The 27,844-nt window shown below is 38.5% G+C and overlaps 1 non-coding gene across 1 annotated transcript; it reads left to right on the top strand.

Moving 5' to 3' along the window:
* The first annotated feature begins 15,110 nt into the window (after nucleotides 1-15,110).
* On the top strand, nucleotides 15,111-15,184 carry TRNAN-AUU (transfer RNA asparagine (anticodon AUU)). Its single transcript has one exon. It is a non-coding gene; the product is annotated as a tRNA-Asn (tRNA).
* Nucleotides 15,185-27,844: the final 12,660 nt, after the last annotated feature.

A 27,844-nucleotide genomic window follows, 5' to 3' on the forward strand; every position in this document is an offset into this window, starting at 1 on the left:
TAATTAAACTTGTGATCAGATTTTGGTGATATTTAAGTAGACAAGTCAAAATTTCAAACCCCCTCTTATGGTGTAGGGTACATGGCCTTCTCTGATGTAATCAGAGTTAGATTTGATTCAGTGATTTTATAAAAAAAACAGCTAGGAAGCACAATTTAGCAGTGGGTTGCAGAGAAAAAAAATATGCTGGCAGAAAAATCCAATCGAGTGATTAAACAGCTCTTCATTTTCTGGCTTTATTTTTATGCTAACAAATTTGTTCTCTGAAAAGTGTCCACAAAGCCAAGTCTCTGATTAACACCTTTGTAAGGATGGTTTTTCACCTATTACTAAATTAAACTTGCTTCATTGGAAAGGCAGCAAGATGCATCCTCATTTCAATGTCTACTGAAATAATACAAGTTGACACCAGGAAACATTAACGCCACTGCTTCCTTGCTGCTTTCTCATGTGGAAGTCTGTTTAATGTGAAAACAAGGTGATATCTAATTAGCACACAGGTAAGGAATTAAGAAAATCTTTATTTAAGGGTGAAGATGTTTCTCACAAATTTGTTGACCCAATGCATCATTGAAATTCAAGCTGGAAAGATGATTTTAATATATCACTTGTACATTTTGTATTGCTCTTCTGGTGACAATGTAGTTTGTTTTTGTCAATTACCATTTTAATAATAGGGTAAAGAAAATGAAGTGGATTTTTGAAAGAAAACAATACTGTCAATATACTATTAAAACAAATTAAAATGGTAAAAGTTATTGTACTTTAAGTAAAAATAAAAGAGACAAAATATCAATCCCTGTTTTGGATTACTTTAATTAACAAAAAAAAATGCATATAGCAGAGGATAGTTTCAATCTGCCTACCTCTGGGTTATGGGCCTATCATGCTTCCATTGCAGTACTCTGCTGCACATGTAAGTGCAAGAGATCCTGAAGCACTCACTCATCATGGGAAAGTACCAATGTGTTTCTTCGTTGGTTGATGGAAGAAACATCTTACAAAAACTCTCCAGATTATTGACTTTTTAAAGTTTTTCTAGGAAACGTTTTAGATGAATGCTTATTAGCCTTTGTCAGTATGGACTTTTGCAAAATGTCTCTGTGGCGCAATCAGTTAGTATGTACGGCTATTAACCATAAGGTTGGTGGTTCAATCCCACCAAGGGACCTAATTTCCCTTGTTATCAGATTTTGGTGATCTTTAAGTAGACAAGTCAAAATTTCAAACCCCCTGTTACGGTGTAGGGTACCTGGCCTTCTCTGATGTAATCAGAGTTAGATTTGATTCAGTGATTTTATAAAAACAGCTAGGAAGCACAATTTAGCAGTGGGTTGCAGAGAAAAAAAATATGCTGGCAGAAAAATCCAATTGAGTGATTAAACAGCTCTTCATTTTCTGGCTTTATTTTTATGCTAACAAATTTGTTCTCTGAAAAGTGTCCACAAAGCCAAGTCTCTGATTAACACCTTTGTAAGGATGGTTTTTCACCTATTACTAAATTAAACTTGCTTCATTGGAAAGGCAGCAAGATGCATCCTCATTTCAATGTCTACTGAAATAATACAAGTTGACACCAGGAAACATTAACGCCACTGCATCCTTGCTGTTTTCTCATGTGGAAGTCTGTTTAATATGAAAACAAGGTGATATCTAATTAGCACACAGGTAAGGAATTAAGAAAATCTTTATTTAAGGGTGAAGATGTTTCTCACAAAATCGTTGCCCCAATGCATCATTGAAATTCAAGCTGGAAAGATGATTTTAATATATCACTTGTACATTTTGTATTGCTCTTCTGGTGACAATGTAGTTTGTTTTTGTCAATTACCATTTTAATAATAGGGTAAAGAAAATGAAGTGGATTTTTGAAAGAAAACAATACTGTCAATATACTATTAAAACAAATTAAAATGGTAAAAGTTATTGTACTTTAAGTAAAAATAAAAGAGCCAAAATATCAATCCCAGTTTTGGATTACTTTAATTAAAAAAAAAAGCATACAGCAGAGGATAGTTTCAATCTGCCTACCTCTGGGTTATGAGCCCAGCATGCTTCCATTGCTGTACTCTGCTGCACATGTAAGTGCAAGAGATCCTGAAGCACTCACTCATCATGGGAAAGTACCAATGTGTTTCTTCGTTGGTTGATGGAAGAAACATCTTACAAAAACTCTCCAGATTATTGACTTTTTAAAGTTTTTCTAGGAAACGTTTTAGATGAATGCTTATTAGCCCTTGTCAGTATATACTTTTGCAATGTGTTTCTGTGGCGCAATCAGTTAGTGTGTACGGCTATTAACCAAAAGGTTGGTGGTTCAATCCCACCCAGGTACGTAATTGACCTTGTTATCAGATTTTGGTGATCTTTAAGTAGACAAGTCAAAATTTCAAACCCCCTGTTATGGTGTAGGGTACCTGGCCTTCTCTGATGTAATCAGAGTTAGATTTGATTCAGTGATTTATAAAAACAGCTAGGAAGCACAATTTAGCAGTGGGTTGTAGAGAAAAAGAAATATGCTGGCAGAAAAATCCAATTGAGTGATTAAACAGCTCTTCATTTTCTGGCTTTATTTTTATGCTAACAAATTTGTTCTCTGAAAAGTGTCCACAAAGTAAAGTCTCTGATTAACACCTTTGTAGGGATGGTTTTTCACCTATTACTAAATTAAACTTGCTTCATTGGAAAGGCAGCAAGATGCATCCTCATTTCAATGTCTACTGAAATAATACAGGTTGACACCAGGAAACATTAACGCCACTGCATCCTTGCTGCTTTCTCATGTGGAAGTCTGTTTAATGTGAAAACAAGGTGATATCTAATTAGCACACAGGTAAGGAATTAAGAAAATCTTTATTTAAGGGTGAAGATGTTTCTCACAAAATCGTTGCCCCAATGCATCATTGAAATTCAAGCTGGAAAGATGATTTTAATATATCACTTGTACATTTTGTATTGCTCTTCTGGTGACAATGTAGTTTGTTTTTGTCAATTACCATTTTAATAATAGGGTAAAGAAAATGAAGTGGATTTTTGAAAGAAAACAATACTGTCAATATACTATTAAAACAAATTAAAATGGTAAGAGTTATTGTACTTTAAGTAAAAATAAAAGAGCCAAAATATCAATCCCAGTTTTGGATTACTTTAATTAACAAAAAAAAATGCATATAGCAGAGGATAGTTTCAATCTGCCTACCTCTGGGTTATGGGCCCAGCATGCTTCCATTGCTGTACTCTGCTGCACACGTACGTGCAAGAGATCCTGAAGCACTCACTCATCATGGGAAAGTACCAATGTGTTTCTTCGTTGGTTGATAGAAGAAACATCTTAAAAAAACTCTCCAGATTATTGACTTTTTTAAGTTTTTCTAGGAAACGTTTTAGATGAATGCTTATTAGCATTTGTCAGTATATACTTTTGCAAAGTGTCTCTGTGGCGCAATCAGTTAGTGTGTACGGCTATTAACCAAAAGGTTAGTGGTTCAATCCCACCCAGGGACGTAATTGACCTTGTGGTCAGATTTTGGTGATCTTTAAGTAGACAAGTCAAATTTCATACCCCCTGTTATTGTGTAGGGTACCTGGCCTTCTCTGATGTTATCAGAGTTAGATTTGATTCAGTGATTTTATAAAAAAAGCTAGGAAGCACAATTTAGCAGTGGGTTGCAGAGAAAAAAAATATGCTGGCAGAAAAATCCAATTGAGTGATTAAACAGCTCTTTATTTTCTGGCTTTATTTTTATGCTAACAAATTTGTTCTCTGAAAAGTGTCCACAAAGCCAAGTCTCTGATTAACACCTTTGTAAGGATGGTTTTTCACCTATTACTAAATTAAACTTGCTTCATTGGAAAGGCAGCAAGATGCATCCTCATTTCAATGTCTACTGAAATAATACAGGTTGACACCAGGAAACATTAACGCCACTGCATCCTTGCTGCTTTCTCATGTGGAAGTCTGTTTAATGTGAAAACAAGGTGATATCTAATTAGCACACAGGTAAGGAATTAAGAAAATCTTTATTTAAGGGTGAAGATGTTTCTCACAAAATCGTTGCCCCAATGCATCATTGAAATTCAAGCTGGAAAGATGATTTTAATATATCACTTGTACATTTTGTATTGCTCTTCTGGTGACAATGTAGTTTGTTTTTGTCAATTACCATTTTAATAATAGGGTAAAGAAAATGAAGTGGATTTTTGAAAGAAAACAATACTGTCAATATACTATTAAAACAAATTAAAATGGTAAAAGTTATTGTACTTAAAGTAAAAATAAAAGAGCCAAAATATCAATCCCAGTTTTGGAATACTTTAATTAACAAACAAAAAAATGCATATAGCAGAGGATAGTTTCAATCTGCCTACCTCTGGGTTATGGGCCCAGCATGCTTCCATTGCTGTACTCTGCTGCACATGTAAGTGCAAGAGATCCTGAAGCACTCACTCATCATGGGAAAGTACCAATGTGTTTCTTCGTTGGTTGATAGAAGAAACATCTTACAAAAACTCTCCAGATTATTGACTTTATTAAGTTTTTCTAGGAAACGTTTTAGATGAATGCTTATTAGCCTTTGTCAGTATGTACTGTTTGCAAAGTGTCTCTGTGGCGCAATCAGTTAGTGTGTACGGCTATTAACCAAAAGGTTGGTGGTTCAATCCCACCCAGGGACGTAATTGACCTTGTTATCAGATTTTGGTGATATTTAAGAAGACAAGTCAAAATTTCAAACCCCCTCTTATTGTGTAGGGTACCTGGCCTTCTCTGATGTAATCAGAGTTAGATTTGATTCAGTGATTTTATAAAAACAGCTAGGAAGCACAATTTAGCAGTGGTTTGCAGAGAAAAAAAATATGCTGGCAGAAAATCCAATTGAGTGATTAAACAGCTCTTAATTTTCTTGCTTTATTTTTATGCTAACAAATTTGTTCTCTGAAAAGTGTCCACAAAGCCAAGTCTCTGATTAACACCTTTGTAGGGATGGTTTTTCACCTATTACTAAATTAAACTTGCTTCATTGGAAAGGCAGCAAGATGCATCCTCATTTCAATGTCTACTGAAATAATACAGGTTGACACCAGGAAACATTAACGCCACTGCATCCTTGCTGCTTTCTCATGTGGAAGTCTGTTTAATGTGAAAACAAGGTGATATCTAATTAGCACACAGGTAAGGAATTACGAAAATCTTTATTTAAGGGTGAAGATGTTTCTCACAAAATTGTTGCCCCAATGCATCATTGAAATTCAAGCTGGAAAGATGATTTTAATATATCACTTGTACATTTTGTATTGCTCTTCTGGTGACAATGTAGTTTTTTTTGTCAATTACCATTTTAATAACAGGGTAAAGAAAATTAAGTGGATTTTTGAAAGAAAACTATACTGTCAATATACTATTAAAACAAATTAAAATGGTAAAAGTTATTGTACTTAAAGTAAAAATAAAAGAGCAAAAATATCAATCCCAGTTTTGATTACTTAAATTAACAAAAAAAATGCATATAGCAAAGGATAGTTTCAATCTGCCTACCTCTGGGTTATGGGTCCAGCATGCTTCCATTGCAGTACTCTGCTGCACATGTAAGTGCAAGAGATCCTGAAGCACTCACTCATCATGGGAAAGTACCAATGTGTTTATTCGTTAGTTGATGGAAGAAACATCTTACAAAAACTCTCCAGATTATTGATTTTTTAATGTTTTTCTAGGAAACGTTCCAGATGTATGCTTATTAGCCTTTGTCAGTAGGCACTTTTTGCAAAGTGTCTCTGTGGCGCAATCGGTTAGTGTGTTTGGCTATTAACCGAAAGGTTGGTGGTTCAATCCCACCCAGGGACCTAATTTCCCTTGTTATCAGATTTTGGTGATCTTTAAGTAGACAAGTCAAAATTTCAAACCCCCTGTTACGGTGTAGGGTACCTGGCCTTCTCTGATGTAATCAGAGTTAGATTTGATTCAGTGATTTTATAAAAACAGCTAGGAAGCACAATTTAGCAGTGGGTTGCAGAGAAAAAAAATATGCTGGCAGAAAAATCCAATTGAGTGATTAAACAGCTCTTCATTTTCTGGCTTTATTTTTATGCTAACAAATTTGTTCTCTGAAAAGTGTCCACAAAGCCAAGTCTCTGATTAACACCTTTGTAAGGATGGTTTTTCACCTATTACTAAATTAAACTTGCTTCATTGGAAAGGCAGCAAGATGCATCCTCATTTCAATGTCTACTGAAATAATACAAGTTGACACCAGGAAACATTAACGCCACTGCATCCTTGCTGCTTTCTCATGTGGAAGTCTGTTTAATATGAAATCAAGGTGATATCTAATTAGCACACAGGTAAGGAATTAAGAAAATCTTTATTTAAGGGTGAAGATGTTTCTCACAAAATCGTTGCCCCAATGCATCATTGAAATTCAAGCTGGAAAGATGATTTTAATATATCACTTGTACATTTTGTATTGCTCTTCTGGTGACAATGTAGTTTGTTTTTGTCAATTACCATTTTAATAATAGGGTAAAGAAAATGAAGTGGATTTTTGAAAGAAAACAATACTGTCAATATACTATTAAAACAAATTAAAATGGTAAAAGTTATTGTACTTAAAGTAAAAATAAAAGAGCCAAAATATCAATCCCAGTTTTGGAATACTTTAATTAACAAACAAAAAAATGCATATAGCAGAGGATAGTTTCAATCTGCCTACCTCTGGGTTATGGGCCCAGCATGCTTCCATTGCTGTACTCTGCTGCACATGTAAGTGCAAGAGATCCTGAAGCACTCACTCATCATGGGAAAGTACCAATGTGTTTCTTCGTTGGTTGATAGAAGAAACATCTTACAAAAACTCTCCAGATTATTGACTTTATTAAGTTTTTCTAGGAAACGTTTTAGATGAATGCTTATTAGCCTTTGTCAGTATGTACTGTTTGCAAAGTGTCTCTGTGGCGCAATCAGTTAGTGTGTACGGCTATTAACCAAAAGGTTGGTGGTTCAATCCCACCCAGGGACGTAATTGACCTTGTTATCAGATTTTGGTGATATTTAAGAAGACAAGTCAAAATTTCAAACCCCCTCTTATTGTGTAGGGTACCTGGCCTTCTCTGATGTAATCAGAGTTAGATTTGATTCAGTGATTTTATAAAAACAGCTAGGAAGCACAATTTAGCAGTGGTTTGCAGAGAAAAAAAATATGCTGGCAGAAAATCCAATTGAGTGATTAAACAGCTCTTAATTTTCTTGCTTTATTTTTATGCTAACAAATTTGTTCTCTGAAAAGTGTCCACAAAGCCAAGTCTCTGATTAACACCTTTGTAGGGATGGTTTTTCACCTATTACTAAATTAAACTTGCTTCATTGGAAAGGCAGCAAGATGCATCCTCATTTCAATGTCTACTGAAATAATACAGGTTGACACCAGGAAACATTAACGCCACTGCATCCTTGCTGCTTTCTCATGTGGAAGTCTGTTTAATGTGAAAACAAGGTGATATCTAATTAGCACACAGGTAAGGAATTACGAAAATCTTTATTTAAGGGTGAAGATGTTTCTCACAAAATTGTTGCCCCAATGCATCATTGAAATTCAAGCTGGAAAGATGATTTTAATATATCACTTGTACATTTTGTATTGCTCTTCTGGTGACAATGTAGTTTTTTTTGTCAATTACCATTTTAATAACAGGGTAAAGAAAATTAAGTGGATTTTTGAAAGAAAACTATACTGTCAATATACTATTAAAACAAATTAAAATGGTAAAAGTTATTGTACTTAAAGTAAAAATAAAAGAGCAAAAATATCAATCCCAGTTTTGATTACTTAAATTAACAAAAAAAATGCATATAGCAAAGGATAGTTTCAATCTGCCTACCTCTGGGTTATGGGTCCAGCATGCTTCCATTGCAGTACTCTGCTGCACATGTAAGTGCAAGAGATCCTGAAGCACTCACTCATCATGGGAAAGTACCAATGTGTTTATTCGTTAGTTGATGGAAGAAACATCTTACAAAAACTCTCCAGATTATTGATTTTTTAATGTTTTTCTAGGAAACGTTCCAGATGTATGCTTATTAGCCTTTGTCAGTAGGCACTTTTTGCAAAGTGTCTCTGTGGCGCAATCGGTTAGTGTGTTTGGCTATTAACCGAAAGGTTGGTGGTTCAATCCCACCCAGGGACCTAATTTCCCTTGTTATCAGATTTTGGTGATCTTTAAGTAGACAAGTCAAAATTTCAAACCCCCTGTTACGGTGTAGGGTACCTGGCCTTCTCTGATGTAATCAGAGTTAGATTTGATTCAGTGATTTTATAAAAACAGCTAGGAAGCACAATTTAGCAGTGGGTTGCAGAGAAAAAAAATATGCTGGCAGAAAAATCCAATTGAGTGATTAAACAGCTCTTCATTTTCTGGCTTTATTTTTATGCTAACAAATTTGTTCTCTGAAAAGTGTCCACAAAGCCAAGTCTCTGATTAACACCTTTGTAAGGATGGTTTTTCACCTATTACTAAATTAAACTTGCTTCATTGGAAAGGCAGCAAGATGCATCCTCATTTCAATGTCTACTGAAATAATACAAGTTGACACCAGGAAACATTAACGCCACTGCATCCTTGCTGCTTTCTCATGTGGAAGTCTGTTTAATATGAAATCAAGGTGATATCTAATTAGCACACAGGTAAGGAATTAAGAAAATCTTTATTTAAGGGTGAAGATGTTTCTCACAAAATCGTTGCCCCAATGCATCATTGAAATTCAAGCTGGAAAGATGATTTTAATATATCACTTGTACATTTTGTATTGCTCTTCTGGTGACAATGTAGTTTGTTTTTGTCAATTACCATTTTAATAATAGGGTAAAGAAAATGAAGTGGATTTTTGAAAGAAAACAATACTGTCAATATACTATTAAAACAAATTAAAATGGTAAAAGTTATTGTACTTAAAGTAAAAATAAAAGAGCCAAAATATCAATCCCAGTTTTGGAATACTTTAATTAACAAACAAAAAAATGCATATAGCAGAGGATAGTTTCAATCTGCCTACCTCTGGGTTATGGGCCCAGCATGCTTCCATTGCTGTACTCTGCTGCACATGTAAGTGCAAGAGATCCTGAAGCACTCACTCATCATGGGAAAGTACCAATGTGTTTCTTCGTTGGTTGATAGAAGAAACATCTTACAAAAACTCTCCAGATTATTGACTTTATTAAGTTTTTCTAGGAAACGTTTTAGATGAATGCTTATTAGCCTTTGTCAGTATGTACTGTTTGCAAAGTGTCTCTGTGGCGCAATCAGTTAGTGTGTACGGCTATTAACCAAAAGGTTGGTGGTTCAATCCCACCCAGGGACGTAATTGACCTTGTTATCAGATTTTGGTGATATTTAAGAAGACAAGTCAAAATTTCAAACCCCCTCTTATTGTGTAGGGTACCTGGCCTTCTCTGATGTAATCAGAGTTAGATTTGATTCAGTGATTTTATAAAAACAGCTAGGAAGCACAATTTAGCAGTGGTTTGCAGAGAAAAAAAATATGCTGGCAGAAAATCCAATTGAGTGATTAAACAGCTCTTAATTTTCTTGCTTTATTTTTATGCTAACAAATTTGTTCTCTGAAAAGTGTCCACAAAGCCAAGTCTCTGATTAACACCTTTGTAGGGATGGTTTTTCACCTATTACTAAATTAAACTTGCTTCATTGGAAAGGCAGCAAGATGCATCCTCATTTCAATGTCTACTGAAATAATACAGGTTGACACCAGGAAACATTAACGCCACTGCATCCTTGCTGCTTTCTCATGTGGAAGTCTGTTTAATGTGAAAACAAGGTGATATCTAATTAGCACACAGGTAAGGAATTACGAAAATCTTTATTTAAGGGTGAAGATGTTTCTCACAAAATTGTTGCCCCAATGCATCATTGAAATTCAAGCTGGAAAGATGATTTTAATATATCACTTGTACATTTTGTATTGCACTTCGGGTGACAATGTAGTTTTTTTTGTCAATTACCATTTTAATAACAGGGTAAAGAAAATTAAGTGGATTTTTGAAAGAAAACTATACTGTCAATATACTATTAAAACAAATTAAAATGGTAAAAGTTATTGTACTTAAAGTAAAAATAAAAGAGCAAAAATATCAATCCCAGTTTTGATTACTTAAATTAACAAAAAAAATGCATATAGCAAAGGATAGTTTCAATCTGCCTACCTCTGGGTTATGGGTCCAGCATGCTTCCATTGCAGTACTCTGCTGCACATGTAAGTGCAAGAGATCCTGAAGCACTCACTCATCATGGGAAAGTACCAATGTGTTTATTCGTTAGTTGATGGAAGAAACATCTTACAAAAACTCTCCAGATTATTGATTTTTTAATGTTTTTCTAGGAAACGTTCCAGATGTATGCTTATTAGCCTTTGTCAGTAGGCACTTTTTGCAAAGTGTCTCTGTGGCGCAATCGGTTAGTGTGTTTGGCTATTAACCGAAAGGTTGGTGGTTCAATCCCTCCCAGGGACCTAATTTCCCTTGTTATCAGATTTTGGTGATCTTTAAGTAGACAAGTCAAAATTTCAAACCCCCTGTTACGGTGTAGGGTACCTGGCCTTCTCTGATGTAATCAGAGTTAGATTTGATTCAGTGATTTTATAAAAACAGCTAGGAAGCACAATTTAGCAGTGGGTTGCAGAGAAAAAAAATATGCTGGCAGAAAAATCCAATTGAGTGATTAAACAGCTCTTTATTTTCTGGCTTTATTTTTATGCTAACAAATTTGTTCTCTGAAAAGTGTCCACAAAGCCAAGTCTCTGATTAACACCTTTGTAAGGATGGTTTTTCACCTATTACTAAATTAAACTTGCTTCATTGGAAAGGCAGCAAGATGCATCCTCATTTCAATGTCTACTGAAATAATACAGGTTGACACCAGGAAACATTAACGCCACTGCATCCTTGCTGCTTTCTCATGTGGAAGTCTGTTTAATGTGAAAACAAGGTGATATCTAATTAGCACACAGGTAAGGAATTAAGAAAATCTTTATTTAACGGTGAAGATGTTTCTCACAAAATCGTTGCCCCAATGCATCATTGAAATTCAAGCTGGAAAGATGATTTTAATATATCACTTGTACATTTTGTATTGCTCTTCTGGTGACAATGTAGTTTGTTTTTGTCAATTACCATTTTAATAATAGGGTAAAGAAAATGAAGTGGATTTTTGAAAGAAAACAATACTGTCAATATACTATTAAAACAAATTAAAATGGTAAAAGTTATTGTACTTTAAGTAAAAATAAAAGAGCCAAAATATCAATCCCAGTTTTGGATTACTTTAATTAACAAACAAAAAAATGCATATAGCAGAGGATAGTTTCAATCTGCCTACCTCTGGGTTATGGGCCCAGCATGCTTCCATTGCTGTACTCTGCTGCACATGTAAGTGCAAGAGATCCTGAAGCACTCACTCATCATGGGAAAGTACCAATGTGTTTCTTCGTTGGTTGATAGAAGAAACATCTTACAAAAACTCTCCAGATTATTGACTTTTTTAAGTTTTTCTAGGAAACGTTTTAGATGAATGCTTATTAGCATTTGTCAGTATGTACTTTTGCAAAGTGTCTCTGTGGCGCAATCAGTTAGTGTGTACGGCTATTAACCAAAAGGTTGGTGGTTCAATCCCACCCAGGGACGTACTTGACCTTGTTATCAGATTTTGGTGATCTTTAAGTAGACAAGTCAAATTTCATACCCCCTGTTATGGTGTAGGGTACCTGGCCTTCTCTGATGTAATCAGAGTTAGATTTGATTAAGTGATTTTATAAAAACATCTAGGAAGCACAATTTAGCAGTGGGTTGCAGAGAAAAAGAAATATGCTGGCAAAAAAATCAAATTGCGTGATTAAACAGCTCTTCATTTTCTGGCTTTATTTTTATGCTAACAAATTTGTTCTCTGAAAAGTGTCCACAAAGCCAAGTCTCTGATTAACACCTTTGTAGGGATGGTTTTTCACCTATTACTAAATTAAACTTGCTTCATTGGAAAGGCAGCAAGATGTATCCTCATTTCAATGTCTACTGAAATAATACAGGTTGACACCAGGAAACATTAACGCCACTGCATCCTTGCTGCTTTCTCATGTGGAAGTCTGTTTAATGTGAAAACAAGGTGATATCTAATTAGCACACAGGTAAGGAATTAAGAAAATCTTTATTTAAGGGTGAAGATGTTTCTCACAAAATTGTTGACCCAATGCATCATTGAAATTCAAGCTGGAAAGATGATTTTAATATATCACTTGTACATTTTGTATTGCTCTTCTGGTGACAATGTAGTTTGTTTTTGTCAATTACCATTTTAATAATAGGGTAAAGAAAATGAAGTGGATTTTTGAAAGAAAACAATACTGTCAATATACTATTAAAACAAATTAAAATGGTAAAAGTTATTGTACTTTAAGTAAAAATAAAAGAGACAAAATATCAATCCCAGTTTTGGATTACTTTAATTAACAAAAAAAAATGCATATAGCAGAGGATAGTTTCAATCTGCCTACCTCTGGGTTATGGGCCCAGCATGCTTCCATTGCAGTACTCTGCTGCACATGTAAGTGCAAGAGATCCTGAAGCACTCACTCATCATGGGAAAGTACCAATGTGTTTCTTCGTTGGTTGATGGAAGAAACATCTTACAAAAACTCTCCAGATTATTGACTTTTTAAAGTTTTTCTAGGAAACGTTTTAGATGAATGCTTATTAGCCTTTGTCAGTATGGACTTTTGCAAAGTGTCTCTGTGGCGCAATCAGTTAGTATGTACGGCTATTAACCATAAGGTTGGTGGTTCAATCCCACCCAGGGACCTAATTGACCTTGTTATCAGATTTTGGTGAACTTTAAGTAGACAAGTCAAATTTCATACCCCCTGTTATTGTGTAGGGTACCTGGCCTTCTCTGATGTTATCAGAGTTAGATTTGATTCAGTGATTTTATAAAAAAAGCTAGGAAGCACAATTTAGCAGTGGGTTGCAGAGAAAAAAAATATGCTGGCAGAAAAATCCAATTGAGTGATTAAACAGCTCTTTATTTTCTGGCTTTATTTTTATGCTAACAAATTTGTTCTCTGAAAAGTGTCCACAAAGCCAAGTCTCTGATTAACACCTTTGTAAGGATGGTTTTTCACCTATTACTAAATTAAACTTGCTTCATTGGAAAGGCAGCAAGATGCATCCTCATTTCAATGTCTACTGAAATAATACAGGTTGACACCAGGAAACATTAACGCCACTGCATCCTTGCTGCTTTCTCATGTGGAAGTCTGTTTAATGTGAAAACAAGGTGATATCTAATTAGCACACAGGTAAGGAATTAAGAAAATCTTTATTTAAGGGTGAAGATGTTTCTCACAAAATCATTGCCCCAATGCATCATTGAAATTCAAGCTGGAAAGATGATTTTAATATATCACTTGTACAGTTTGTATTGCTCTTCTGGTGACAATGTAGTTTGTTTTTGTCAATTACCATTTTAATAATAGGGTAAAGAAAATGAAGTGGATTTTTGAAAGAAAACAATACTGTCAATATACTATTAAAACAAATTAAAATGGTAAAAGTTATTGTACTTTAAGTAAAAATAAAAGAGCCAAAATATCAATCCCAGTTTTGGAATACTTTAATTAACAAACAAAAAAATGCATATAGCAGAGGATAGTTTCAATCTGCCTACCTCTGGGTTATGGGCCCAGCATGCTTCCATTGCTGTACTCTGCTGCACATGTAAGTGCAAGAGATCCTGAAGCACTCACTCATCATGGGAAAGTACCAATGTGTTTCTTCGTTGGTTGATAGAAGAAACATCTTACAAAAACTCTCCAGATTATTGACTTTATTAAGTTTTTCTAGGAAACGTTTTAGATGAATGCTTATTAGCCTTTGTCAGTATGTACTTTTGCAAAGTGTCTCTGTGGCGCAATCAGTTAGTGTGTACGGCTATTAACCAAAAGGTTGGTGGTTCAATCCCACCCAGGGACGTAATTGACCTTGTTATCAGATTTTGGTGATATTTAAGTAGACAAGTCAAAATTTCAAACCCCCTCTTATTGTGTAGGGTACCTGGCCTTCTCTGATGTAATCAGAGTTAGATTTGATTCAGTGATTTTATAAAAACAGCTAGGAAGCACAATTTAGCAGTGGTTTGCAGAGAAAAAAAATATGCTGGCATAAAAATCCAATTGAGTGATTAAACAGCTCTTAATTTTCTTGCTTTATTTTTATGCTAACAAATTTGTTCTCTGAAAAGTGTCCACAAAGCCAAGTCTCTGATTAACACCTTTGTAGGGATGGTTTTTCACCTATTACTAAATTAAACTTGCTTCATTGGAAAGGCAGCAAGATGCATCCTCATTTCAATGTCTACTGAAATAATACAGGTTGACACCAGGAAACATTAACGCCACTGCATCCTTGCTGCTTTCTCATGTGGAAGTCTGTTTAATGTGAAAACAAGGTGATATCTAATTAGCACACAGGTAAGGAATTACGAAAATCTTTATTTAAGGGTGAAGATGTTTCTCACAAAATCGTTGCCCCAATGCATCATTGAAATTCAAGCTGGAAAGATGATTTTAATATATCACTTGTACATTTTGTATTGCTCTTCTGGTGACAATGTAGTTTTTTTTGTCAATTACCATTTTAATAACAGGGTAAAGAAAATTAAGTGGATTTTTGAAAGAAAACTATACTGTCAATATACTATTAAAACAAATTAAAATGGTAAAAGTTATTGTACTTTAAGTAAAAATAAAAGAGCAAAAATATCAATCCCAGTTTTGATTACTTAAATTAACAAAAAAAATGCATATAGCAAAGGATAGTTTCAATCTGCCTACCTCTGGGTTATGGGTCCAGCATGCTTCCATTGCAGTACTCTGCTGCACATGTAAGTGCAAGAGATCCTGAAGCACTCACTCATCATGGGAAAGTACCAATGTGTTTATTCGTTAGTTGATGGAAGAAACATCTTACAAAAACTCTCCAGATTATTGATTTTTTAATGTTTTTCTAGGAAACGTTCTAGATGTATGCTTATTAGCCTTTGTCAGTAGGCACTTTTTGCAAAGTGTCTCTGTGGCGCAATCGGTTAGTGTGTTCGGCTATTAACCGAAAGGTTGGTGGTTCAATCCCACCCAGGGACCTAATTAAACTTGTGATCAGATTTTGGTGATATTTAAGTAGACAAGTCAAAATTTCAAACCCCCTCTTATGGTGTAGGGTACATGGCCTTCTCTGATGTAATCAGAGTTAGATTTGATTCAGTGATTTTATAAAAAAAACAGCTAGGAAGCACAATTTAGCAGTGGGTTGCAGAGAAAAAAAATATGCTGGCAGAAAAATCCAATCGAGTGATTAAACAGCTCTTCATTTTCTGGCTTTATTTTTATGCTAACAAATTTGTTCTCTGAAAAGTGTCCACAAAGCCAAGTCTCTGATTAACACCTTTGTAAGGATGGTTTTTCACCTATTACTAAATTAAACTTGCTTCATTGGAAAGGCAGCAAGATGCATCCTCATTTCAATGTCTACTGAAATAATACAAGTTGACACCAGGAAACATTAACGCCACTGCTTCCTTGCTGCTTTCTCATGTGGAAGTCTGTTTAATGTGAAAACAAGGTGATATCTAATTAGCACACAGGTAAGGAATTAAGAAAATCTTTATTTAAGGGTGAAGATGTTTCTCACAAATTTGTTGACCCAATGCATCATTGAAATTCAAGCTGGAAAGATGATTTTAATATATCACTTGTACATTTTGTATTGCTCTTCTGGTGACAATGTAGTTTGTTTTTGTCAATTACCATTTTAATAATAGGGTAAAGAAAATGAAGTGGATTTTTGAAAGAAAACAATACTGTCAATATACTATTAAAACAAATTAAAATGGTAAAAGTTATTGTACTTTAAGTAAAAATAAAAGAGACAAAATATCAATCCCAGTTTTGGATTACTTTAATTAACAAAAAAAAATGCATATAGCAGAGGATAGTTTCAATCTGCCTACCTCTGGGTTATGGGCCCATCATGCTTCCATTGCAGTACTCTGCTGCACATGTAAGTGCAAGAGATCCTGAAGCACTCACTCATCATGGGAAAGTACCAATGTGTTTCTTCGTTGGTTGATGGAAGAAACATCTTACAAAAACTCTCCAGATTATTGACTTTTTAAAGTTTTTCTAGGAAACGTTTTAGATGAATGCTTATTAGCCTTTGTCAGTATGGACTTTTGCAAAATGTCTCTGTGGCGCAATCAGTTAGTATGTACGGCTATTAACCATAAGGTTGGTGGTTCAATCCCACCCAGGGACCTAATTTCCCTTGTTATCAGATTTTGGTGATCTTTAAGTAGACAAGTCAAAATTTCAAACCCCCTGTTACGGTGTAGGGTACCTGGCCTTCTCTGATGTAATCAGAGTTAGATTTGATTCAGTGATTTTATAAAAACAGCTAGGAAGCACAATTTAGCAGTGGGTTGCAGAGAAAAAAAATATGCTGGCAGAAAAATCCAATTGAGTGATTAAACAGCTCTTCATTTTCTGGCTTTATTTTTATGCTAACAAATTTGTTCTCTGAAAAGTGTCCACAAAGCCAAGTCTCTGATTAACACCTTTGTAAGGATGGTTTTTCACCTATTACTAAATTAAACTTGCTTCATTGGAAAGGCAGCAAGATGCATCCTCATTTCAATGTCTACTGAAATAATACAAGTTGACACCAGGAAACATTAACGCCACTGCATCCTTGCTGCTTTCTCATGTGGAAGTCTGTTTAATATGAAAACAAGGTGATATCTAATTAGCACACAGGTAAGGAATTAAGAAAATCTTTATTTAAGGGTGAAGATGTTTCTCACAAAATCGTTGCCCCAATGCATCATTGAAATTCAAGCTGGAAAGATGATTTTAATATATCACTTGTACATTTTGTATTGCTCTTCTGGTGACAATGTAGTTTGTTTTTGTCAATTACCATTTTAATAATAGGGTAAAGAAAATGAAGTGGATTTTTGAAAGAAAACAATACTGTCAATATACTATTAAAACAAATTAAAATGGTAAAAGTTGTTGTACTTTAAGTAAAAATAAAAGAGCCAAAATATCAATCCCAGTTTTGGATTACTTTAATTAACAAAAAAAAATGCATATAGCAGAAGATAGTTTCAATCTGCCTACCTCTGGGTTATGGGCCCAGCATGCTTCCATTGCTGTACTCTGCTGCACATGTAAGTGCAAGAGATCCTGAAGCACTCACTCATCATGGGAAAGTACCAATGTGTTTCTTCGTTGGTTGATGGAAGAAACATCTTACAAAAACTCTCCAGATTATTGACTTTTTAAAGTTTTTCTAGGAAACGTTTTAGATGAATGCTTATTAGCCTTTGTCAGTATGTACTTTTGCAAAGTGTCTCTGTGGCGCAATCAGTTAGTATGTACGGCTATTAACCAAAAGGTTGGTGGTTCAATCCCACCCAGGGACCTAATTGACCTTGTTATCAGATTTTGGTGATTTTTAAGTGGACAAGTCAAAATTTCAAACCCCCTGTTATGGTGTAGGGTACCTGGCCTTCTCTGATGTAATCAGAGTTAGATTTGATTCAGTGATTTTATAAAAACAGCTAGGAAGCACAATTTAGCAGTGGTTTGCAGAGAAAAAAAATATGCTGGCAGAAAAATCCAATTGAGTGATTAAACAGCTCTTTATTTTCTGGCTTTATTTTTATGCTAACAAATTTGTTCTCTGAAAAGTGTCCACAAAGCCAAGTCTCTGATTAACACCTTTGTAAGGATGGTTTTTCACCTATTACTAAATTAAACTTGCTTCATTGGAAAGGCAGCAAGATGCATCCTCATTTCAATGTCTACTGAAATAATACAGGTTGACACCAGGAAACATTAACGCCACTGCATCCTTGCTGCTTTCTCATGTGGAAGTCTGTTTAATGTGAAAACAAGGTGATATCTAATTAGCACACAGGTAAGGAATTAAGAAAATCTTTATTTAAGGGTGAAGATGTTTCTCACAAAATCGTTGCCCCAATGCATCATTGAAATTCAAGCTGGAAAGATGATTTTAATATATCACTTGTACATTTTGTATTGCTCTTCTGGTGACAATGTAGTTTGTTTTTGTCAATTACCATTTTAATAATAGGGTAAAGAAAATTAAGTGGATTTTTGAAAGAAAACAATACTGTCAATATACTATTAAAACAAATTAAAATGGTAAAAGTTATTGTACTTTAAGTAAAAATAAAAGAGCCAAAATATCAATCCCAGTTTTGGATTACTTTAATTAACAAACAAAAAAATGCATATAGCAGAGGATAGTTTCAATCTGCCTACCTCTGGGTTATGGGCCCAGCATGCTTCCATTGCTGTACTCTGCTGCACATGTAAGTGCAAGAGATCCTGAAGCACTCACTCATCATGGGAAAGTACCAATGTGTTTCTTCATTGGTTGATAGAAGAAACATCTTACAAAAACTCTCCAGATTATTGACTTTTTTAAGTTTTTCTAGGAAACGTTTTAGATGAATGCTTATTAGCATTTGTCAGTATGGACTTTTGCAAAGTGTCTCTGTGGCGCAATCAGTTAGTGTGTACGGCTATTAATCAAAAGGTTGGTGGTTCAATTCCACCCAGGGACGTACTTGACCTTGTTATCAGATTTTGGTGATCTTTAAGTAGACAAGTCAAATTTCATACCCCCTGTTATGGTGTAGGGTACCTGGCCTTCTCTGATGTAATCAGAGTTAGATTTGATTCAGTGATTTTATAAAAACATCTAGGAAGCACAATTTAGCAGTGGGATGCAGAGAAAAAGAAATATGCTGGCAAAAAAATCAAATTGCGTGACTAAACAGCTCTTCATTTTCTGGCTTTATTTTTATGCTAACAAATTTGTTCTCTGAAAAGTGTCCACAAAGCCAAGTCTCTGATTAACACCTTTGTAGGGATGGTTTTTCACCTATTACTAAATTAAACTTGCTTCATTGGAAAGGCAGCAAGATGTATCCTCATTTCAATGTCTACTGAAATAATACAGGTTGACACCAGGAAACATTAACGCCACTGCATCCTTGCTGCTTTCTCATGTGGAAGTCTGTTTAATGTGAAAACAAGGTGATATCTAATTAGCACACAGGTAAGGAATTAAGAAAATCTTTATTTAAGGGTGAAGATGTTTCTCACAAAATTGTTGACCCAATGCATCATTGAAATTCAAGCTGGAAAGATGATTTTAATATATCACTTGTACATTTTGTATTGCTCTTCTGGTGACAATGTAGTTTGTTTTTGTCAATTACCATTTTAATAATAGGGTAAAGAAAATGAAGTGGATTTTTGAAAGAAAACAATACTGTCAATATACTATTAAAACAAATTAAAATGGTAAAAGTTATTGTACTTTAAGTAAAAATAAAAGAGACAAAATATCAATCCCAGTTTTGGATTACTTTAATTAACAAAAAAAAATGCATATAGCAGAGGATAGTTTCAATCTGCCTACCTCTGGGTTATGGGCCCAGCATGCTTCCATTGCAGTACTCTGCTGCACATGTAAGTGCAAGAGATCCTGAAGCACTCACTCATCATGGGAAAGTACCAATGTGTTTCTTCGTTGGTTGATGGAAGAAACATCTTACAAAAACTCTCCAGATTATTGACTTTTTAAAGTTTTTCTAGGAAACGTTTTAGATGAATGCTTATTAGCCTTTGTCAGTATGGACTTTCGCAAAGTGTCTCTGTGGCGCAATCAGTTAGTATGTACGGCTATTAACCATAAGGTTGGTGGTTCAATCCCACCCAGGGACCTAATTGACCTTGTTATCAGATTTTGGTGAACTTTAAGTAGACAAGTCAAAATTTCAAACTCCCTGTTATGGTGTAGGGTACCTGGCCTTCTCTGATGTAATCAGAGTTAGATTTGATTCAGTGATTTTATAAAAACAGCTAGGAAGCACAATTTAGCAGTGGGTTGCAGAGAAAAAAAATATGCTGGCAGAAAAATCCAATTGAGTGATTAAACAGCTCTTCATTTTCTGGCTTTATTTTTATGCTAACAAATTTGTTCTCTGAAAAGTGTCCACAAAGCCAAGTCTCTGATTAACACCTTTGTAAGGATGGTTTTTCACCTATTACTAAATTAAACTTTCTTCATTGGAAAGGCAGCAAGATGCATCCTCATTTCAATGGTAAGTCAACCTTCTTGCCCTATGTTCCCTGTCAACGGATGAAGACGCATCATTATCTACCGCAGTCATTTTGGCCCAATAGATATGCAAGAAGTTTAGATTCCCCTTTCTTTGCAGGTAGAGGAAGGAAAAGGAAGAGGTCTGTAGCCTCTTCAAGATCGCAGGACCAGAGATTGTCCTCTGCTTCTGCCAAATCCACTGCATGACACTGGGGCTTTCTTGCAGGAGCCCACACCAGTGGGGGCACGTCTAAAACTCTTCAGTCAGTTCTGGATTCATTCGGACCTGGACTCGTGGGTTTTACAAATAGTGTCCCAAGGGTACAAACTGGGGTTTCAAGACGTTCCCCCTCACCGATTGTTCAAATTGGCCTTATTCAGCAGGGAGAAGGTTTTTATTCAAGCCTCTTCGTGGTCCCGAAGCCGGACGGCTCAGTCAGACCAATCTTAAATCTGAAATCCCTCAATTTCTTCCTAAAGAAATTCAATTTCAAGATGGAATTTCTCAGGGCAGTGATCTCCAGTCCGGAGGACGGAGATTTCATGGTTTTGGTAGACATAAAGGATGCCTACTTACATGTTCCCATTTAGCCACTGCCTCAAGCTACCTAAGGTTTGCAATTCAGGATTGTCATTACCAATTTCAGACATTGCCGTTTGGTCTGTCCACGGCTCCGAGGATTTTCACCAGGGTGATGGCGGAAATTATGGTTCTCCTTCGCAAGCAAGGAGTCACAATTATCCCGTACTTGGATGATCTCCTGATAAAGGCGAGATCCAGGGACCAGTTGGTGCAAAACATTGCACTCTCCCTGACAGTTCTTCAACAACATGGTTGGCTCCTAAACTTGCCAAAATCGCAGTTGGTCCCAATGACGCGGTTGTTGTTTTTGGGAGTCATACTGTTAGGCGCCAGGGTCCGCTTGATGGTCTGCGCGGCCCGGCGCCTAGCAACTAGAGACGCCGTGCACGTACAGCCGCCGGCTCCCTAGCAACGCTAGACGCCGGGCGCGCTGAGCCGCACGGACCCTAGCAACGGGGACGCCACTGGCGGACCGCGTTCCCCGTTGCTAGGCTTTAGGAAATTAAGATATTCACCTGCTCTCTGGCCGTGCAGCAAGGCAGCTGCACGGCATTTATTCTAATCAGCCTTTAGCAGCTGATTGGAGGACTCCTTGTTAAATACACTCCCAGGGCTTCTCACAGACGCCGGTAATAGCTTCCTGCATGCTGCCTTTGTTTGCTGAGAGTCTGTTTCCAGTCCTGCTGTATCCGGTCATTCCAGTCCGCAGAAGTCCGGTATTCGGGAGTTGTCATCTCATCCCAAGAGGTCGTTTGGTTCCCTGGAGTCCTGACTGATCACCGTTTTATATCCAGTGGTGTTCGTGAGTTGCGGCTCTGCCGTGTGTTGCGGCTCAGCCGCTTTACCTTTTATATTTTGTGTTTGGAGCATTTGCGGAGGGTTCCGCTTCCACAAGTCCTCTCTGGTACTTGGCGGTGCCGGGTAGGAGAATTGGACAAGTGGATATTTTGGTTGTCCTTTTTCCTGGCGGTTTCTCCGCACATATTATAGTTTTGAGTTTGCTTAGCCCCTGGCCTGGTTGTTTAGTTAGAGGGCCTCTTGTTATCACCCTGTCTCAGGTTTCCCTTTGTCTCTCATTAAGACCGGGGGGCATCGAAGTTGGGCAGACATAATCCGCCCTTCAAACGCGGCTGCCAAGGGCTCAAGAAACCATAGTCTCGCAGGGGATTTCTGACAACACGGGTGAGACAACAGAGTTAGGGCGCAAGGGGCTATTTTCCTGTCCTGCTCCCTTCCCCAGCATTCCGTTCCAGTGCTCCAGTCCTTGCCATAAGATCTTCTCTGACCAGAGTGCTGGAATCATAACATTATTACCGGCCATACCAAAACTTAAAATTAAACGGGGTTTAATTTTTTCTCATTCAGTTTTGTGAGAGTTTATCGGCCTCATGAATCCAACAGGTTTAGGGCCAAATCCTGGTCAGCTCTTAGTCAGCCAGATTCAAGAACTTACTCAGATGGTTCAGGATCTTTCTCTTCGGGTGAAGTCGCAGGAAGATCTTTTGCGAGCTTCCCCAAGGGTAGTCCATGAACCAAAGATGCATTTGCCTGACCGTTTTTCTGGTGATAGAAAAGAGTTTTTTTAATTTTAAAGAATCCTGTAAACTTTATTTTCGTTTAAGACCGACTTCCTCGGGTACTGAATCTCAGCGGGTCGGGTTTATTATTTCTTTGCTCCAGGGGGATCCTCAGACCTGGGCATTTGGTTTAAGAGCAGAGGATCCGGCATTGTTGTCAATTGACGCTTTTTTTGAGTCTTTAGGGCTCTTGTATGATGACCCTGATAGAGAGGCGTCCGCTGAAAGTCAGTTGCGCGCTCTCAGACAGGGTAGAAATCCTGCAGAGGTTTATTGTACGGAGTTTCGCCGTTGGTCGAACGACTGTGGCTGGAATGACCCAGCCCTGCGCAGTCAGTTTCGCCTCGGCTTATCAGAGTCTATAAAAGACAGTCTCCTTCAGTACCCCGCTCCTGAGACTCTCGATAAACTCATGGAGCTTTCTATTAAGATTGATCGTCGTCTCAGAGAGCGGAGGGCTGAAAAAGGAGCACCTGTAAGGTCAAGTCCGTGTGTATATTCCATTCCTGAAGACGTAGAGGAGACCATGCAGATGGGTCTCTCCCGGCTGTCTCCTGAAGAAAGAGCCAGAAGGCAAAATTCTGGTCTTTGTCTGTACTGTGGGGGTAAGGGACATTTTGCTCGTAATTGTCCGAACAAGTCGGGAAACGCTTTGACCAGGTGAATTGTGAGGGGGTTCACCTAGGTCTGCAGCTTATCTCCTCGAATAACTCCCTTTTAGTCCCACAGTTAAAGTTTCCTTTGGCAGCCTCAGTTCTTTGGTGTCGGCTTTTGTTGACAGTGGAGCTGCAGGAAACTTTATGGATTTAACTTGGGCTAAGGCCTTAGGCATTCCTCAGTTACCTTTGGGTAGGTGTGTCACCATGCATGGCTTAGATGGGAGTCCGCTGTCTAATGGGATTATTTCTCTCCGTACACCCCCTGTACTACTTACAGTAGGAGCTCTACATTCCGAGAAAATCGAGTTCTTTCTTACACATTGCCCAGCAGTTCCAGTTGTTCTGGGTCACCCTTGGCTGGCCTTTCATAATCCCACCATTGATTGGCGGTCGGGGGAGATTTCACATTGGGGTACTTTTTGTGATAAGGAATGTATCACGTTTCCAGTCAGAGTAGCAGCTATCATTCCAGAACTCATTCCGGTGGAATACCAGGAGTTTGCTGATGTTTTCTCCAAAGGCAATGCGGACATTCTGCCTCCCCATCGGCCTTATGATTGTGCTATTGAGTTAATTCCTGGTGCCGCATTGCCAAAGGGAAGATTATATGCATTATCCGGGCCAGAAACTGCGGCTATGAATGATTATGTAAAGGAGAGCCTTGAGAAAGGATTTATTAGACCATCAAAATCTCCTTTAAGTGCAGGCTTCTTCTTTGTGGAGAAAAAGGATGGCTCGCTTAGACCTTGCATTGATTTTAGAGCCCTGAATAAGATCTCAGTTAAAAACACCTATCCTTTGCCGTTGATTTCTGTACTCTTTGATCAGTTACGTTCTGCTGTGATTTTTTTCTAAAATTGACCTTAGAGGAGCGTACAACCTCATCCGAATTAAATCTGGAGATGAGTGGAAAACGGCCTTCAGTACTCAGTCGGGTCACTACGAATACCTGGTGATGCCGTTCGGCCTGTCCAATGCTCCGGCAGTTTTTCAAGACCTCATTAACGATGTGCTCCGTGACTTCCTAGGGAAATTCGTGGTCGTTTACTTAGACGACATCCTGATTTTTTCTAAATCAATGGAACAACATGTTACCCAGGTGCGTCTGGTTCTTCAAAAGTTATGTGAGAATCATTTATATGCCAAGCTGGAGAAGTGTGAGTTTCATGTCACGGAAGTATCTTTTTTAGGGTACATAATTTCCCCTCAGGGATTTTCCATGGAACCAAAGAAACTCCAGGCCATCCTTAGTTGGGCGCAACCCACCAATTTAAAAGCAATTAAGCGTTTTTTAGGGTTTGCGAATTATTATAGGAGGTTCATTCATTCTTTTTCTGACCTGGTTGCTCCCATTGTAGCTCTGACAAAGAAAGGAGCGGATCCTACCAACTGGTCGCGTGAAGCTGAGTTGTCCTTCCGGGCCTTGAAACAAGCCTTTGTCTCGGCTCCAGTCCTCAGACATCCTAATCCGGAATTGCCCTTTGTGGTGGAGGTTGATGCCTCGGAGGTTGGAGTGGGGGCTATCCTTTCTCAAAAGGATCCGGAGTCTCTGGAGTTACATCCTTGTGCCTTTATGTCCAGGAAATTCTCCTCCGCTGAATCCAACTATGACGTTGGTAATCGGGAGTTACTGGCGGTAAAATGGGCTTTCGAGGAGTGGAGGCATTGGCTGGAGGGAGCAAAACATACTATTACGGTATTGACTGACCATAAGAACCTGCAATAGATTGAATCAGCTAAGCGGCTTAATGCCCGGCAGGCACGTTGGGCATTATTTTTTACGCGTTTCAAATTTATAATCACTTTCAGGCCTGGTTCCAAGAATACTAAGGCTGATGCCCTGTCACATAGCTTTCTTCCGGTTCACAATAACAATCCTGTTACCCCCATACTTCCATCTTCGGTCATCTGGGCGGGCCTCACACAAGATTTATTTACCCAGTTAAAACAGCTTCAACACCAAGCTCCTAGAATTACTCCTGCTGGTCGTCTTTACGTCCCTGAGTTTTTGAGAGTTACTGTTTTAACGGAATTCCATGATAACAAAGTTTCAGGGCATCCAGGAGTCTCTAAGACATTGGAGTTAGTCTCTCGCTCAGTATGGTGGCCTGGTCTTTCTAAAGACGTCAAGGAATTTGTTTATTCATGTCAGGTTTGTGCACAGCATAAGGTTCCCCGTTCCTTGCCCATCGGGCAACTTATGCCCTTAAATGTTCCTCTCAGGCCGTGGTCTCATATTTCCATGGATTTTGTGGTTGACCTTCCCCTTTCAGCCGGATTCCGAGTCATATGGGTGGTAGTGGACCGTTTTAGTAAAATGGCTCATTTTATTGCTCTTCCCCGATTGCCTTCTGCCCAAGGGTTGGCAGTTTTGTTTCTCCGCCATGTATTCAGGCTTCATGGGTTGCCTACTGATATTGTTTCTGATCGGGGTCCACAATTCATCGCACAATTCTGGAAATGTTTTTGTGCCTCATTGAAGATGAAATTGTCGTTAACATCCGGTTACCACCCACAATCCAACGGGCAAACCGAACGAGTTAACCAATCATTGAAACAATATTTGCGCTTGTATTCAGCCAAACTCCAGAATGATTGGTCCGAGTTTCTTCCGTTGGCTGAATTTGCTTACAATAATTCTTGTCATTCCTCCACTATAGAGTCTCCATTCTTTTCAGTTTTTGGTTTTCACCCCAGAGCTAATTCTTTTTTTCATCATTCCTCAGTCTCCTCGCTTACCTTAACCTCCCATCTCAGAGCCATTTGGAAAAAGGTGCACCTTGCTCTCAGAAAAGCGGCCTTTCGAGAGAAGAAATTTTCTGACAGGCTCCGACGTCCTTGCACTTTTAAGGTGGGAGATAGGGTGTGGTTGTCGACTCGCAACATCAGGCTTCGACAATCCTCAGCTAGACTGGGACCCAAATTTATTGGGCCATTTCTTATTATTAAAAGAGTCAACCCAGTTGCCTTTCGGTTACGTTTACCAAGATCTCTCAGGATTGGAAATACGTTTCATTGTTCCCTGTTGAAACAATACGTTTCTTCCAGTAGATTTCCTCGGAAGATCTCTCAGGGTAGATCTCCAGTGGATGTACAGGGACAACAGGAGTTCTTGGTAGAGAAGGTTCTCGATTCCAAATTGTCCCGGGATCGGCTGTATTTTCTGGTTCCCTGGAAAGGCTATGGTCCGGAGGAAAGGTCTTGGGTCCTGGATAAGGATCTTCATGCCCCGAGGCTCAAGAGGGCATTTTTTCGGGAATTTCCTCAGAAACCTGGCTTTAGGGGTTCCTTGACCCCTCCTCAAGGGGGGGGTACTGTTAGGCGCCGGGGTCCGCTTGATGGTCTGCGCGGCCCGGCGCCTAGCAACTAGAGATGCCGTGCACGTACAGCCGCCGGCTCCCTAGCAACGCTAGACGCCGGGCGCGCTGAGCCGCACGGACCCTAGCAACGGGGACGCCACTGGTGGACCGCGTTCCCCGTTGCTAGGCTTTAGGAAATTAAGATATTCACCTGTTCTCTGGCTGTGCAGCAAGGCAGCTGCACGGCATTTATTCTAATCAGCCTTTAGCAGCTGATTGGAGGACTCCTTGTTAAATACACTCCCAGGGCTTCTCACAGATGCCGGTAATAGCTTCCTGCATGCTGCCTTTGTTTGCTGAGAGTCTGTTTCCAGTCCTGCTGTATCCGGTCATTCCAGTCCGCAGAAGTCCGGTATTCGGGAGTTGTCATCTCATCCCAAGAGGTCGTTTGGTTCCCTGGAGTCCTGACTGATCACCGTTTTATATCCAGTGGTGTTCGTGAGTTGCGGCTCTGCCGTGTGTTGCGGCTCAGCCGCTTTACCTTTTATATTTTGTGTTTGGAGCATTTGCGGAGGGTTCCGCTTCCACAAGTCCTCTCTGGTACTCGGCGGTGCCGGGTAGGAGAATTGGACAAGTGGATATTTTGGTTGTCCTTTTTCCTGGCGGTTTCTCCGCACATATTATAGTTTTGAGTTTGCTTAGCCCCTGGCCTGGTTGTTTAGTTAGAGGGCCTCTTGTTATCACCCTGTCTCGGGTTTCCCTTTGTCTCTCATTAAGACCGGGGGGCATCGAAGTTGGGCAGACATAATCCGCCCTTCAAACGCGGCTGCCAAGGGCTCAAGAAACCATAGTCTCGCAGGGGATTTCTGACAACACGGGTGAGACAACAGAGTTAGGGCGCCAGGGGCTATTTTCCTGTCCTGCTCCCTTCCCCAGCATTCCGTTCCAGTGCTCCGGTCCTTGCCATAAGATCTTCTCTGACTAGAGTGCTGGAATCATAACACATACTGGACACAGAAGAGGTTTTCTTCCAGTGGAAAGGCTATGGAGTTCCAGAGTCTGGTCAAACAAATTCTGAAACCAGCAAGAGTGTTAATCCATCAATGCATTCAGTTGCTGGGGAAGATGGTTGTGGCCTACGAGGCCATTCAGTTTGGCAGGTTCCATGCCAGAGTGTTCCAGTGGGACCTGTTGGACAATTGGTCCGGATCCCACCTACACATGCACCGGAGGATAATCCTGTCTTCCAAGACCAGAATCTCACTCCATTGGTGGCTGCACAGTTCTCACCTCCTAGAGGGGCGATGGTTCGGGATCCAGGACTGGATCCTAGGGACCACAGATGCAACCCTCCGAGGCTGGGGAGCAGTCACACAGGGGGAAAACGTCCAAGGAAGATGGTCAAGTCAGGAAAGTTGTCTCCACATAAATGTTCTGGAGTTAAGGGCCATTTAATAACTGCAGACACAGTACACACTGGGACAGG

Source organism: Pseudophryne corroboree, unplaced genomic scaffold (genome assembly GCF_028390025.1).
Source record: "Pseudophryne corroboree isolate aPseCor3 unplaced genomic scaffold, aPseCor3.hap2 scaffold_500, whole genome shotgun sequence".
Taxonomy (NCBI): Eukaryota; Metazoa; Chordata; class Amphibia; order Anura; family Myobatrachidae; genus Pseudophryne; species Pseudophryne corroboree.